The sequence below is a fragment of the Trachypithecus francoisi genome, unplaced genomic scaffold (assembly GCF_009764315.1).
Source record: "Trachypithecus francoisi isolate TF-2019V2 unplaced genomic scaffold, Tfra_2.0 Contig01579, whole genome shotgun sequence".
Taxonomy (NCBI): Eukaryota; Metazoa; Chordata; class Mammalia; order Primates; family Cercopithecidae; genus Trachypithecus; species Trachypithecus francoisi.
Window position 1 is genome coordinate 4,987,662 of NW_022681442.1, and position 12,057 is coordinate 4,999,718.

The 12,057-nt window shown below is 41.1% G+C and overlaps 1 protein-coding gene across 6 annotated transcripts in view; it reads left to right on the forward strand.

Moving 5' to 3' along the window:
• CUNH10orf90 (chromosome unknown C10orf90 homolog) overlaps positions 1-12,057 on the forward strand; it is a 237,802-nt gene that overhangs the window by 168,874 nt on the left and 56,871 nt on the right. The window lies entirely within an intron of this gene.

The window sequence follows — 12,057 nt, forward strand, 5'->3', positions numbered from 1 at the left end:
GTATGCCTTTGCATACTCGTAGCTTAGCTGCCGCTTATGAGAACATACAGTTTTTGGCTTTCCATTCCTATGTTACTTCACTTAGAATAATAGCCTCAGCTTTAACCAAGTTGCTGCAAAAGACATGATTTCATTCCTTCTAATGGCTGAGTAGTAGTCCATGGTGTATATATACCACATTTGGAACACCTTTCTGTAGAGTTGCTGATCTGTTATTTCTAGCTCAGTGGATGTGGAGGAGTGACACTCTCTGAACTCCTCATCTGGGTAACTAGAGCAGCGGGTAGATTGGATGTTTTTCGAGATCCCATCAAGCTTCAAAAAATTTCAGCTCTATTTGCCTAAAGTGGACTCTGCAAAGAAAAGAGGCTCCATATGATTCTGAGCCCTTCAGCCGCAAAGTTCAAAGCCACAGAGCCCTGGGGTGCACAGTGGGGCACTTGCCTCAGATGCCTACAAATGCACACCCTCACCTACACGTGCACCCCTGGCTGTGTGCTCCCTCACTTAGAAACTAATTTCCAATGGACTCTATTTCTTCTCAGGTGACAAGAAAGCACATCTGTCCATGCTGTAGAATTCTGGCCTGAAATTTACCAGCACAGCTCTTTGACTTTAATGACCACAGGCTGTCCTCACACAATCTGCACAATGTTTGGAGGGTGAGCTTGCTGACCTTCAGTCTCAACAATACCTTTTAGCCATAATGCAAGAGCTTTCAGACTGCAGCAGTGCTCATTAAAACTCAGAGGAACTGTTTATATTTTCCTGTCTGGAACTGGAATCCTATCTGAGACATTCTTGACAGCCTCCTGTGGTTACACATGCTATTAGCAGTCTTCATACTTCATAGTTATTGAATCTGATTCTTTTTATCTGAAGGATTCCAAAATACCTCATGAGCAGGATCTTCTGTTGGCTGGCTTACTGACATTCAGCTGCTTGGTGGGTGCAGCCTGGGAGATTCTACAAACAGAGGCAAAGCAATTTTAGTTCTAGTCATTATGTCACTGGACAGAAAGTTCTACAAATTGTATTCATGATTGAGCCTCCAGGATATGCACCCAAAAGATAAGATTAGGAAAAATGAGACACAAGCACATCATGCCATTCAAATAGCTGTGTCTACTGAGACATAGCATTCCAATAGACATGTGGGCACCTGCTCTCGTCTCGGGCTGAAGGTTAAGGAATTGGTTCTCTCTTTGCTTATCTCCTCAGTCTCTGTATATTTTGTCTTTACATCTCTACTATTGGTAAGCATTCGGATAGCACCACGTAGGTGGGCATTGGACAAATCTTCGCATCTATCATAAAAAAATTTAATCTCCATTCTTGTCATATCACCATCAACATCTTCATCATCATCATCTTATTCATAACCACAACATATGTTATAGAAGTCCTAGGCGCCAGGTCCCGGGCTGCATCCATTATTTTGAGTCATTCAACCATCTGTAAAGAGTATCATTATCCTTATTTTTCAGACAACACAAATGAGGCTTGAAGAATAAATGATTTGCCCAAGTCCACGTGGCCAGTTGGTGCTAGAGCTGTGTACTGGTCTCCTGCTGTTCCCTTCTCAGTGACAGCCCCAGGCAGGGCAATTAAGATGGTGGTGAGTCAGTGGCAGGCCCCAGCTCACCGCCACTATCAAAGGTGGTATCTGAAAGCTGCTGCTTGTGAACGTCTGGAGTAATACTAGTATTTGGTTGCCAGTTACTGTGGTAGACTATTAGGAGAGTGAACTGCAAGTTAATTTATGAAAAAATGTAATAAGCCATATTATTTGATGCAGTTAAAATGTATTGGCTCAGAAATCCTCCTCAGCCTGAAATCCAGTTCTTTGTGGTGGTCTGTGAAATATACCGTGTTGATCCAAATGGTTCCCGACTCAATGAATGTTCATGCCTGACTCACTATTGACTTAGACACATTTCTTCCTGCCAATTTTATTGTGCATCTGTGGCTTAAATCTGAAGCTTTTCTCCGTTTCTGAGATATCCAAGTAGAGGGAGCAAAATCTTCCGACGATGGTAGATGCTACTGAAGAAGAGATTAGTGAATACACTGTCCACACCTCTTTGCGTTCATGTTCTATGGTGGACCCATGTTGCATCTCCTTCAGTCAGTGCACAGGCTTTGGTGGCATTGGTCTGAGATGTCCTCAGTGGAGTTTAGCATCACTAGTGAATAAAGATGTGGATGACTGGAAGGCAGAAATCCCTGCCAGGTCTCCAAATGAGCACTATGCCTACTCGCACTTAGATGGTATGGTACTGCCACGTTAATAGCAAGGTTTATCTCACTTACACCACTCAAAGGAAGATAACAAACCATGTACACATAAGCCAAGCCTACCTGGAGGAGAGAAGCCTGCATTAGACTCCCACTCTCATCCCATGAAGACTTTTTACTAGAGGAACCAGAAGATATTTTACAAATGTGATTTTTTTTTTTTCTTTAATGATCTAGAATTGGGATCAGCAACCTTTTTTTTTCTTTTTCCCTTTTTTTGTGAAGGGCCAGATTGAAAATATGTGTTTGGCTTCACAGGCCATATGGTTTCTGTAGCAACGACTCAACTAACAACTCAGTCTTCAGATACCACCTTTGATAGTGGCAGTGGAGACGGGGCCTGCCATTGAGTCACCACCACCTTAACTGCTCTGCCTGGGGCTGTCACTGAGAAGGGCACAGCAGGAGACAACTTGCTGTTGTAGTGCAAAATCAGCCATCAACAATGCATAAATACATAAGTGTGGCTGTTGCCAATAAAACTTTATTTACACTAACAAGAAGTGGGCCAGATTTGACCTGCAGTCTATAATTTACTGACTTCTGGTCTAGTATTCAACTAAATCCATCCCCTAAGGTAAACTTTACTCTGTTTCCCAGTATTGCATGTTGGATTCTCTAGAAATCAGACTCTGAGGTGGAGATGAATGGGCAGGGTATTTACTGGGGAGTGTTCTGGGATACAACATCCAGGAAAGGAAGCAGGACTGGGCAGGGGGAGAAGGTGTTCTGTGGTGCAGTCATAAGCAAGGCCTCTGCCAGCCACTTAGGGAACTCTGAATCTGGGATAGGCCTTCAAGGTTATTCTGAGTTTCTGTAAGGGGACTGGGCCCTTATATTTCCCAGGAAGGTAGGTGACCTTGGGTGAGGCAGCTCTCTTCAGTCAGCCAATTCCTCTGGGGCGGATCGCTGAGGGCACTCTTCCTACAGGACTTCCAGTAGCTGGGGGAAGAAGCTCTTCTTTCCTGAAGGGAGATCTGAGCAGTATAATACAGTGTCCATCACAGCTGGCCATTCTGCCATTCAGTCTGTGTTTTCCACTCTGTGATTCCATAATGTTCTGAAATAAGTCAAGGATCTTGCTAGGCTAGACCCGGGGCAGGGGATTGGTGGTGAGCGCTATAGACCTTAGCACCTGTATGAGGAGGCTAGTGCAGAATTCTACTCTCTCACTCTTGATGTTTGTTCATTCAGCAAATATATATTGGACAATTGTCCAGGAGTGGGAGCAGTGACTTGGACAGGGTAGCAGTAGTGAAGGTATTGAGAAGTGGTCAGATTCTGGGGCTATGTGTTCAAGGTAAATCAACAAGGTTTGCCAATGGATCAGATGGTTTGGCAGTCCCACGCTGACTCCAAGTGACTGCAGGTGTGCCTAATGCCCTCCTGGTTTTCTGAGGCTGCCCAGTCTACCCTGCAGAGCTTCCCCACTATTCTGCTGCTGGCTGGCAGATATTCACATCACACCTGCACAGTTCTTCCTAATGAAGTGGGTACATGGTTGAGAACCAGGTAAACAATTTTACAATAGTCTTTTACCTTTAGGGAAGCCAGAAGAATTGAGCAGAATGAGTTTTTGTGTTTTGTTTCATTGTTAACAGCAAGATAAGCCAGGGAGTCTTAGAATCAGCTGATGAATGGACAAGAACTCAGCCCCCGGTATTTAGCAGCAGCTCTACGGCAGGCATGAGCAAACCACCGGGACTCCAAGTTCAACCTGCTGCCTGTTTTTGTAAATAGTTGTATTGAGACAGAGCCATGCCAATTTATTTATGCATTATTCTGTGGCTGCTTTCACACTGCAACAACAAAGTTGAATAGTTGGGACAGAGACTTAATGGCCCACAAAGCCTAACATTTTTACTGTCTGGGCCTTTTCTGAAGAAGTGTGTGACCCCCCTGCTCCAGGGCAGGCCCTCTGGGTGACTTTGGGCAGGTCCCTTGCCTGCAAGGTCTCTGTTTTTTTTTCATCTGTGGAATAAGAGAGGTGGACAAGATCATCTTGTGTATTCTTCTTTCCTTGTTTGTTAATTTATACATTTTTTGGGCCTGTGGTTTTCTGCCACAGGAGCTGTCAGACAAGCCTGCTTCTCGGGTCGATTCTTAGAACATGGTGAAGGAGCGATGCTCAGAGTCAAAGGGAAGAGTTGTCGGCCTCCTTGCGCTGTTTACTCTTCACCTTTTCTGACCAATACCATCCCGTCTCGCTCTGACTCTCTTCCTGTCCCATAAGAGCAGGTGTGCACTGCAGTTCGACCTTGGCCTCCAGCTTGCCTGCCACCTTTCCCATCAGCAGCAAGAACAGGTGCTCCTGTGCCACTCATTGTGACTCAGTGGGCAGGGCCCTGGCACCTCCTGCTAGCACGCAGACAACCTCCCCTCGCTCACCTGACATTGATCGTGTCTGCTGTGGTACCAGACGCTGGGCTCTTGTCTGGTTCTGCGATGCTGACACATAACTCAGACCTGGTCTCCTTGCTAGGCAGGTAGCGGTCTTTTAATGTGATGCATTTGCTGTTTCGTAGAGGTCGTTGTTATACTTGCACACTGCACAGTCCTGGAGGGCAGGATTCAACTCTGAGCCATTGGCATTGACCTCATCTTACCCAGTAGAGAGCCGAGGAGCAAAGGCTCATAGAGAACCATGGAGCAATGGCCTACAGAGTGGGTGGCCTGGACCTGTGAGCTGGGTGGAGGATGGGTTTTGTTGATGACCCAACAAAGCCCAATCTTATGTCAGGGCCTCTTAAGTGCTTGATGTGTTTCCTTCCTCAAACTACCTTTCCTCATCCCCATATTCAAAACCTCTCCGGCAAGGAAAGGGTGAGGAGCGATGAACAATTCACCGCCAAGAGGTAGGTTGTGAAAAGGAAAGTGAAAACTAGAATCCCCACTTGGTTTGAAGTTTAAGTGGAGGGTGGCAGGGGAAATGTCTCAAAATATTGTTTCCCTTTAGGAACTCAGTAAGAATAATCACGTATTGTAAGGAACAACTTCATGATCCTTCATGTGGTCACATTTAATGTTAAAGAGGTGAAAATATATAAGCAGTGTTGCAAAAATATTTTGAAGGTTTTTGAGAATGTTTTATTTATCTCTTGGTAAGTCTTGATGAGATTGTGTCATTTTCCTCATTATCATAAACACAGTTTCCAGATCATTCCCAAGAGTCCATATGGTATCTAAAGGGTGCTCATGTCAGCCATCCCAGCTAGCTTCATGGAGAGAATGGCTTTGTTTTTTCTTTTTTTCTTAGTAATTCTTTCATTTATATGACTAGGGGGTGTCCCTACAGTGTTTAGGAGAGAGTCATTATTAATGGGCCATTTACTAGGTTTGCCAGGAATAGATTAAGAGAAATGGATTCAAAGCCTGAAGCAGGCTGACCAGGTAATGGGCTGATCTTTTAAATTAGGACACTGCAGAGCAACCATTTACACATGAGTAACAGTGAGTAACAGGGTAACCTGGCAGAAGCACCACAGACTTGGGAATGAGGCTCATCTGGGGCTCCATTTATACTCCGCCAGTTGCTTGCTTGTCCTTTACAAGGTAATTTACGTAAAGAGTGCTGAGCAGTTGGGCTCGTGGTGGGGACTCAAACCATTTTGTAATTATCATTAGTCTTCAGTATCATCCAAGCTGTCCACAGGAAGTCAATTTAGAAGGGATCTTGGAAAAAGGCAGGGGTAGTAGCATGATGAGTTCTGAAAGAAAAAGTATTCTAGATACAGATGACCCTGGAAAATACAGCAAAAAAAGTGAGAAATCGATGATGTGTTTAATTCCTTTGACTCGGTGAGTTTTTGCTCTTTTCCTAATAATCTTAAAGGAAAGCTTTAAGATTTTCTGTAAAATATGATTTTCTTTTCATCAATAATGGCTAACTTTGGTGAACAAGAAATAAATAAAGATGGTAGAGCCAGCCCATTAATTCTTCTTAAACTATGTTGTCAAAGTAGTTTGTTGTTAAATGCAGAAATATTTTTCATATTGCTATCAGATGTTCTTTTATTTCCCCTGCTAGGTCATAGCCCCATGAGGGCATTACTGCAAATGAAGTACTGCAGTCTATATTTGGAGCATTCTATTGACCTTAGGTGGTACAGGGGTTTTATCAGAGAGTGTGAAAAAGATTCTTAACCAGAGAGGTGCATCAGACATGGGTGGGTACTTTTTCAAAGCACACTCATTCCTGGCTTCAAGTGATCCACTTGTCTCGGCTTCCCAAAGTGCTGGGATTACAGGCGTGAGCCACTGTGCCCAACCAAAACACACTCATCCAATGCTGCAGTGAACATGTCTCAGTCAGTACCTCCCTGGTTAAGAGCTCTGTTTGGGGGATAAATTAGGATTACATTGGGACACTGCAGAGCAACCGTCTCTACATGAGTGACAGTGAGTGTCAGGGTAACCAAGCAGAAGCACCACGGGCTTGGAAATGAGGCCCATCTGAGAACATCTGATAGCATTATGAAAAATATCCCCGCATTTTACAACAAACTACTTTGACAACATAGTTTAAGCAGGTCCATTCTATAGTGTATCTTGATTCTCAGCTATTCATGGGTAATGGGGAGATTCTTCAAGGTTAAGGTCCCTGTGAGGGCCTGAAGGGCAGGTGCACAGGACAGGTGTCCTCTTTGCAGGGAACACAACCTTTGTCACTTAGGATTAGAAGCTGTTGCTCAAATGCCTACTCTTGCCTAATCTAATTCTTGAAATAAATGCCCTTGTAGGAACAGCGAAAGTCACAGACAGATGAGGAGTATATAAACCGGTCCATTAGATGGCTGTTGTCTATAGAATCAGAAGTTAAAGACAGAAGCTACAGAAATTCAGTTTTTCTTAATCATTTCCTCAGTTGAGTGAAACATTTGCTTGCAAGGACCACATCATGGCAATCAGTCCCTTGCAGAACTGCACTGGTTTTCTTTGGTGTGCTTTGTGCTTTGGTGTGGTGCCAGAGCCTGCACTGAGCCTGTGTCTCATTCATGTTATTAGACAATGCTATTTATGTGTGCCCCACAGGAAAAAAAAAATCTCAATTCTTTCTTTTTTTCCAGAGTTGTGCATCCTCTGAACAACTCTAGGTTTTCTTTCTCAGAGCATTTGACCCATGGGGTAACAAATGGTGTGCTTCATTGTGTGTTAAAGTTCAGTGTCAACTTTGAGGCCCATCTCTTGCAAATATGTGAGCTCTCACGGTGATATTTGGTGTGCAGATCTCACTCCTGGCTTTGTCCTACTTTTCCCATTTATAAATATATATGTTTGCTGAAATAAAGGGAAACATGTAGTTTTACTTAAAATCTACTCACTCTTCCAGTGGAATATGAAAGTCTTGGGTGTATATTCAGCAGATGAACGACCCTGGTGTTTTAAGAAAATAGAGGCTTATCCGTTTTTGTGTATGGGTGGGTCATATTTAGGCATTTTTGATCCGATGGCCTCTGTAGATGGTGAACAAATGACTTTGAGTTTCTTTGACAACTTCTCCTGCATCTTCATAAATATCCTTGGGCATGTAAGAGCACATGGACCACTGCAGTTCAGAAATTACAGCCAAAAAAACTGAACAGTGGAGCATCAGACCTCAGGCAGCAGAGCTGGGGAGGGACGGTCCATTGAATGTCACAGTGTTGTACATTTGGAAGATACAGCATGCTAGAAGTCAGGGAGAATTTACGCTGATGGAATTCATTGTCAAAACCCTCATGAACTTCGTGGCCTCAAAGCCTACCATGGCTGTTGGCGCGGCTGGTAACTGGTTTCTTTCCAGGTCTAATATCATTCACTGAAGTGTTGCTTAGAAAGGAATTTAAATGGAATCAGTTTCTTCTTCATTTCATTTGCTTTTCTAATGCTTCATTTTTTCTTATTGAGAAAACAAAACTCGGCCGGGCATGGTTGCTCACTCCTGTAATCCCAGCACTTTGTGAGGCCGAGCTGGGCGGATCACCTGAGGTCAGAAGTTCAAGATCAGCCTGCACAACATGGCAAAACTCCATCTCTATCAAAAATACAAAAATTAGGCGTGGTGGTGGGCACCTGTAATCCCAGCTACTTGGGAGGCTTAGGCAGATGAATCGCACGAACCTGGGAGGCAGAGGTTGCAATGAGCCATCATGCCACTGCACTCTAGCCTAGGTAACAGAGCGAGACCCTGTCTCAAAAAAAAAAAAAAAAAAAAAAAGTAGTAAAACATGTTTGTTATAAAACTTAAAATGTAAATAAGCAAAAAGAGGAAAGCAGAAAATCAACCATAATCCTACTGCCCAGAGAGAACATCACGGTTAACATTTCAGTAAATCATCCCAGACAGATTACTTGGAATCTTTCATAAATGCAACAAACTTCTTTTTCTTTGTTTTGTTTCATTTCATTTTTTCTTTCTTTTTAAAGGGGGATTATGTAAAATATATACTGTTTTTGAAGGCTTATTTTTCTCAACAATGGATTTTGAAGTTCCAGTACCTGTCAAACAAACTTCCTGTTAATCGTTTAATGGCTAACTGGGCTTCCATTGTATAGCTTTATTTAAACTGCTTTTAAAAACCTTATTAAATAGGTTGTTTGTTTCCATTTTACATTTTTATAGCAATGTGTTGATAAATGTCTTTAGAGAAAAATGTGAGCATTTTATGTGATTTTCTGAAGCCAGATTTCTAGAACTTCTGGTCAAAGAATAGGCACAAATTTAAGACTTTTTAATCTAGATTTCCAAAGAATACTCCAAGTGGCACTATCTGTACGTACATACCAGCTTCCTTAAACATGCACAGGTATTGGATATTGCCATACAAAAAACTCCATGCCATTTTGATGTGTGAAAAATGATGCTTATGATTTATTAATTTGCATCTTTTCAGAAAGATGTTGAACATTCTCATGTGTTTGTTGTATATCTGTATTTCGTCTTTTGTAGGTCGCCTCTGTTTTCTTCAGTTTTCTTCAGAGTTCTCATATTTTGCATTTGTACTTATGCTGAAAATGACCTTTTGTATTTTACTTTTTAATGTTGTCCATGGTAATTTTTAAAACTTTGAATTTTGAAATAATTTTGGATTAACAAGAGTTACAGAGATAGTAGAAAGCACTCCCATACATACATCCTTCACTGAGCTTCCCCTTACATTTACATCTTGCATAACCACAGTACATCTATCTGAGACAGAGTTTCTTGACCTGGGTGCTATTCACATTGTGGGCTGGATAAGTCTTCACTGTGGGCAGCAGTCCTTTGCACTGAAGGATGCTTGGCAACATCCCTGGCCTCTACCATTAGATGCTGGTAGTGCCTCCCCTTCTCCCCCTAGTACACAACCAAAAGTGTCTCCTGGCACTGGCAAATGTTCCCCAGGAAGCAAAATTGGTCCCAGATGAGAATAACCGACATAAACTAAGGAATTAATATTGGTACACTACCGTTATCTAAACTACAGACTTTATTCAGATTCTGTTTTTCTACTGATGGCCTTTTTCTGTTCCAGGATCCGATCCAGGATGCCACCTTGCATTTAGGCATCCTATCTGTTTCTGGTAATTTCTCACATTCAGATTTCTTCTTCATCTTTTCCCCTTTGTTTTTTCACAGACAGGTTTAGAAGGGACTTCTGTAACCTGCATGCCTCTCTTGTACTTTTATTTAAATCTGTAGTCCTTCTGGATATATTTCCTGTACAGTGTCAGTTTGGAATCTGCTTTTCCTAAATGGTTTGCCAGTTGTCCACAGACCACTGATGAGATAATTTGTTATTTTTCTGCTGGTTGGAAATTCCAATCACACATTTAATTCTGGTTTGTATCTTGTTTATACAAGGATTTCCCTGACTTATACAATTGTTTCCTTCTAGAAATTCTCACGCAACTTGAATATTGTGTGAATCACAAAAGCTCCTCTTTTTCCGTCTGTGGATTTGAAAGATGAGGAATCTTTCAGATGCTCCTAAGGTTGAATGGTTAGCATTTCACGTACCTCATTACTGCAGGGGTTTAGAAGTGAGAGAATCTGGCTGCCGTCATACTTTCTCCAAATTTTAATTTTATATTTTAAAAAAGACCTGGTTCTGTACACTGTTGTTTGTTTTTTCCTTTTACATTGGCTATTTGGAGACATAATATACTTATATTAAAGTGTACACATTTTATTTATATGCCTATGTAACTAACCACAATTAGATATAGATGATTTCTGTCACCTTAAAAAGGTTTAACCTTTTTGCGTTCAATCTTCCTTCATCCCCAGTCCTGGGAAACCACTGATCTTTCTGTCACTATTCTACGATCTATATAAATTGAAGCAAATTGAGCATACTCTTTTGTGTATGATTTCTTTCACTCAGGCTAATGCTTTTGAAATTCTTCCATGACATTGAATGAATCTTTAACTTCTATCAGCAGAATTTTGTAGTTTTCATTATAGAGATCATTTACATATTTTGTAAAATTTATCCTTACCTATTTTATATTCTGAATGCTAGTGTAAATGACTGATACAGATTTTTAAAAATTTCATTTCCAATTTTTTTACTTACTTATGGAGATGCTTCTGTATAGGAACTGAATCCTGCGACTTTTGCTAGGTGCACTTAGTAGTGTTTTTATAGATTCCTTAGGATTTTCTACATAATAATTTTATACAGGAACAATTTTTTACATACTTTTTCCCATTTTGATGACTTCTATTTTATTCTTGCCTTATTGCTCTAGGTAAGGCTTTTCATACAGTGTTGAGTAGAAATCAGGAGAGAACATCCTCGCCTTTATCCTTTGTTAGCTGTGGGGATTTTCAGAAATAGAGATATATAGATTCTCTCTATATCTATTTAGAGAGAATTTACCAGGTTGAGGAAGTTTCCTTTTATGCCTAGTTTTTTCTTCTCTTTTTAAATTTTGATAAAATACACATAATATAAAATTTATCATTTTAACAATATTTAAGTGTACAGTTCTGTGGCATTAAGCACATTCATATTGTTTTGCAACCATCATCACCATCCATTTCCAGAACTCGTTTCATCTTGTGAACTCCATATACCCATTAAACGCTGTATACCCATTCCCTGGAAGCCACCACCCATATACCCATTAAACACTAACTCCCCATTCCCTGGAAGTCACGACCACTCTACTTTCTGTCTGTGAATTTGACTGCTCTAATGTCACATAAGTGAAATCATACAATATCTGTTCTTTTGTGACTAGCTTATTTTACTTAATGTCCTTAGGGTTCATTTATGCCGTTGCATGCGTTAGAATTTCCTTCCTGTTAAGGCTGATATTCTAATTGTATTTTAACTGTATGTGTATATTCTAATTATGTGTGTGTGTGTATATATACATAGATATGTGGCATATATTCCCCTCTTTAGCCTCCAATTGTATGTATGTGTATGTATGAAGGGGCTAATATTCTATGTATATATATACCGCATTTTATCATTCCATTCATCTGTTGATGGGCACTTGGGTTGCTACCACCTTTTGACTAGTATGAATAATGTTATTAATACAATGCACAAGGGATATGCAAGTACATCTTTAAGTCCCTGCTTTCGATTCTTTTGGGTATATGCTCCAATGTGGAATTACTGGATCATACGACAATTCTATTTTTGATATTTTGAAGAACTGTCGTTCTGTTTGCCATAGTGGCTGCTCCATTTTGCATCCCTATCAGCAATGCACAAGGGTTCTAATATCTCCACATCCTCACCAACACTTGTCGTGCTCTGTTTTTCCAATAAGGTCCATCCT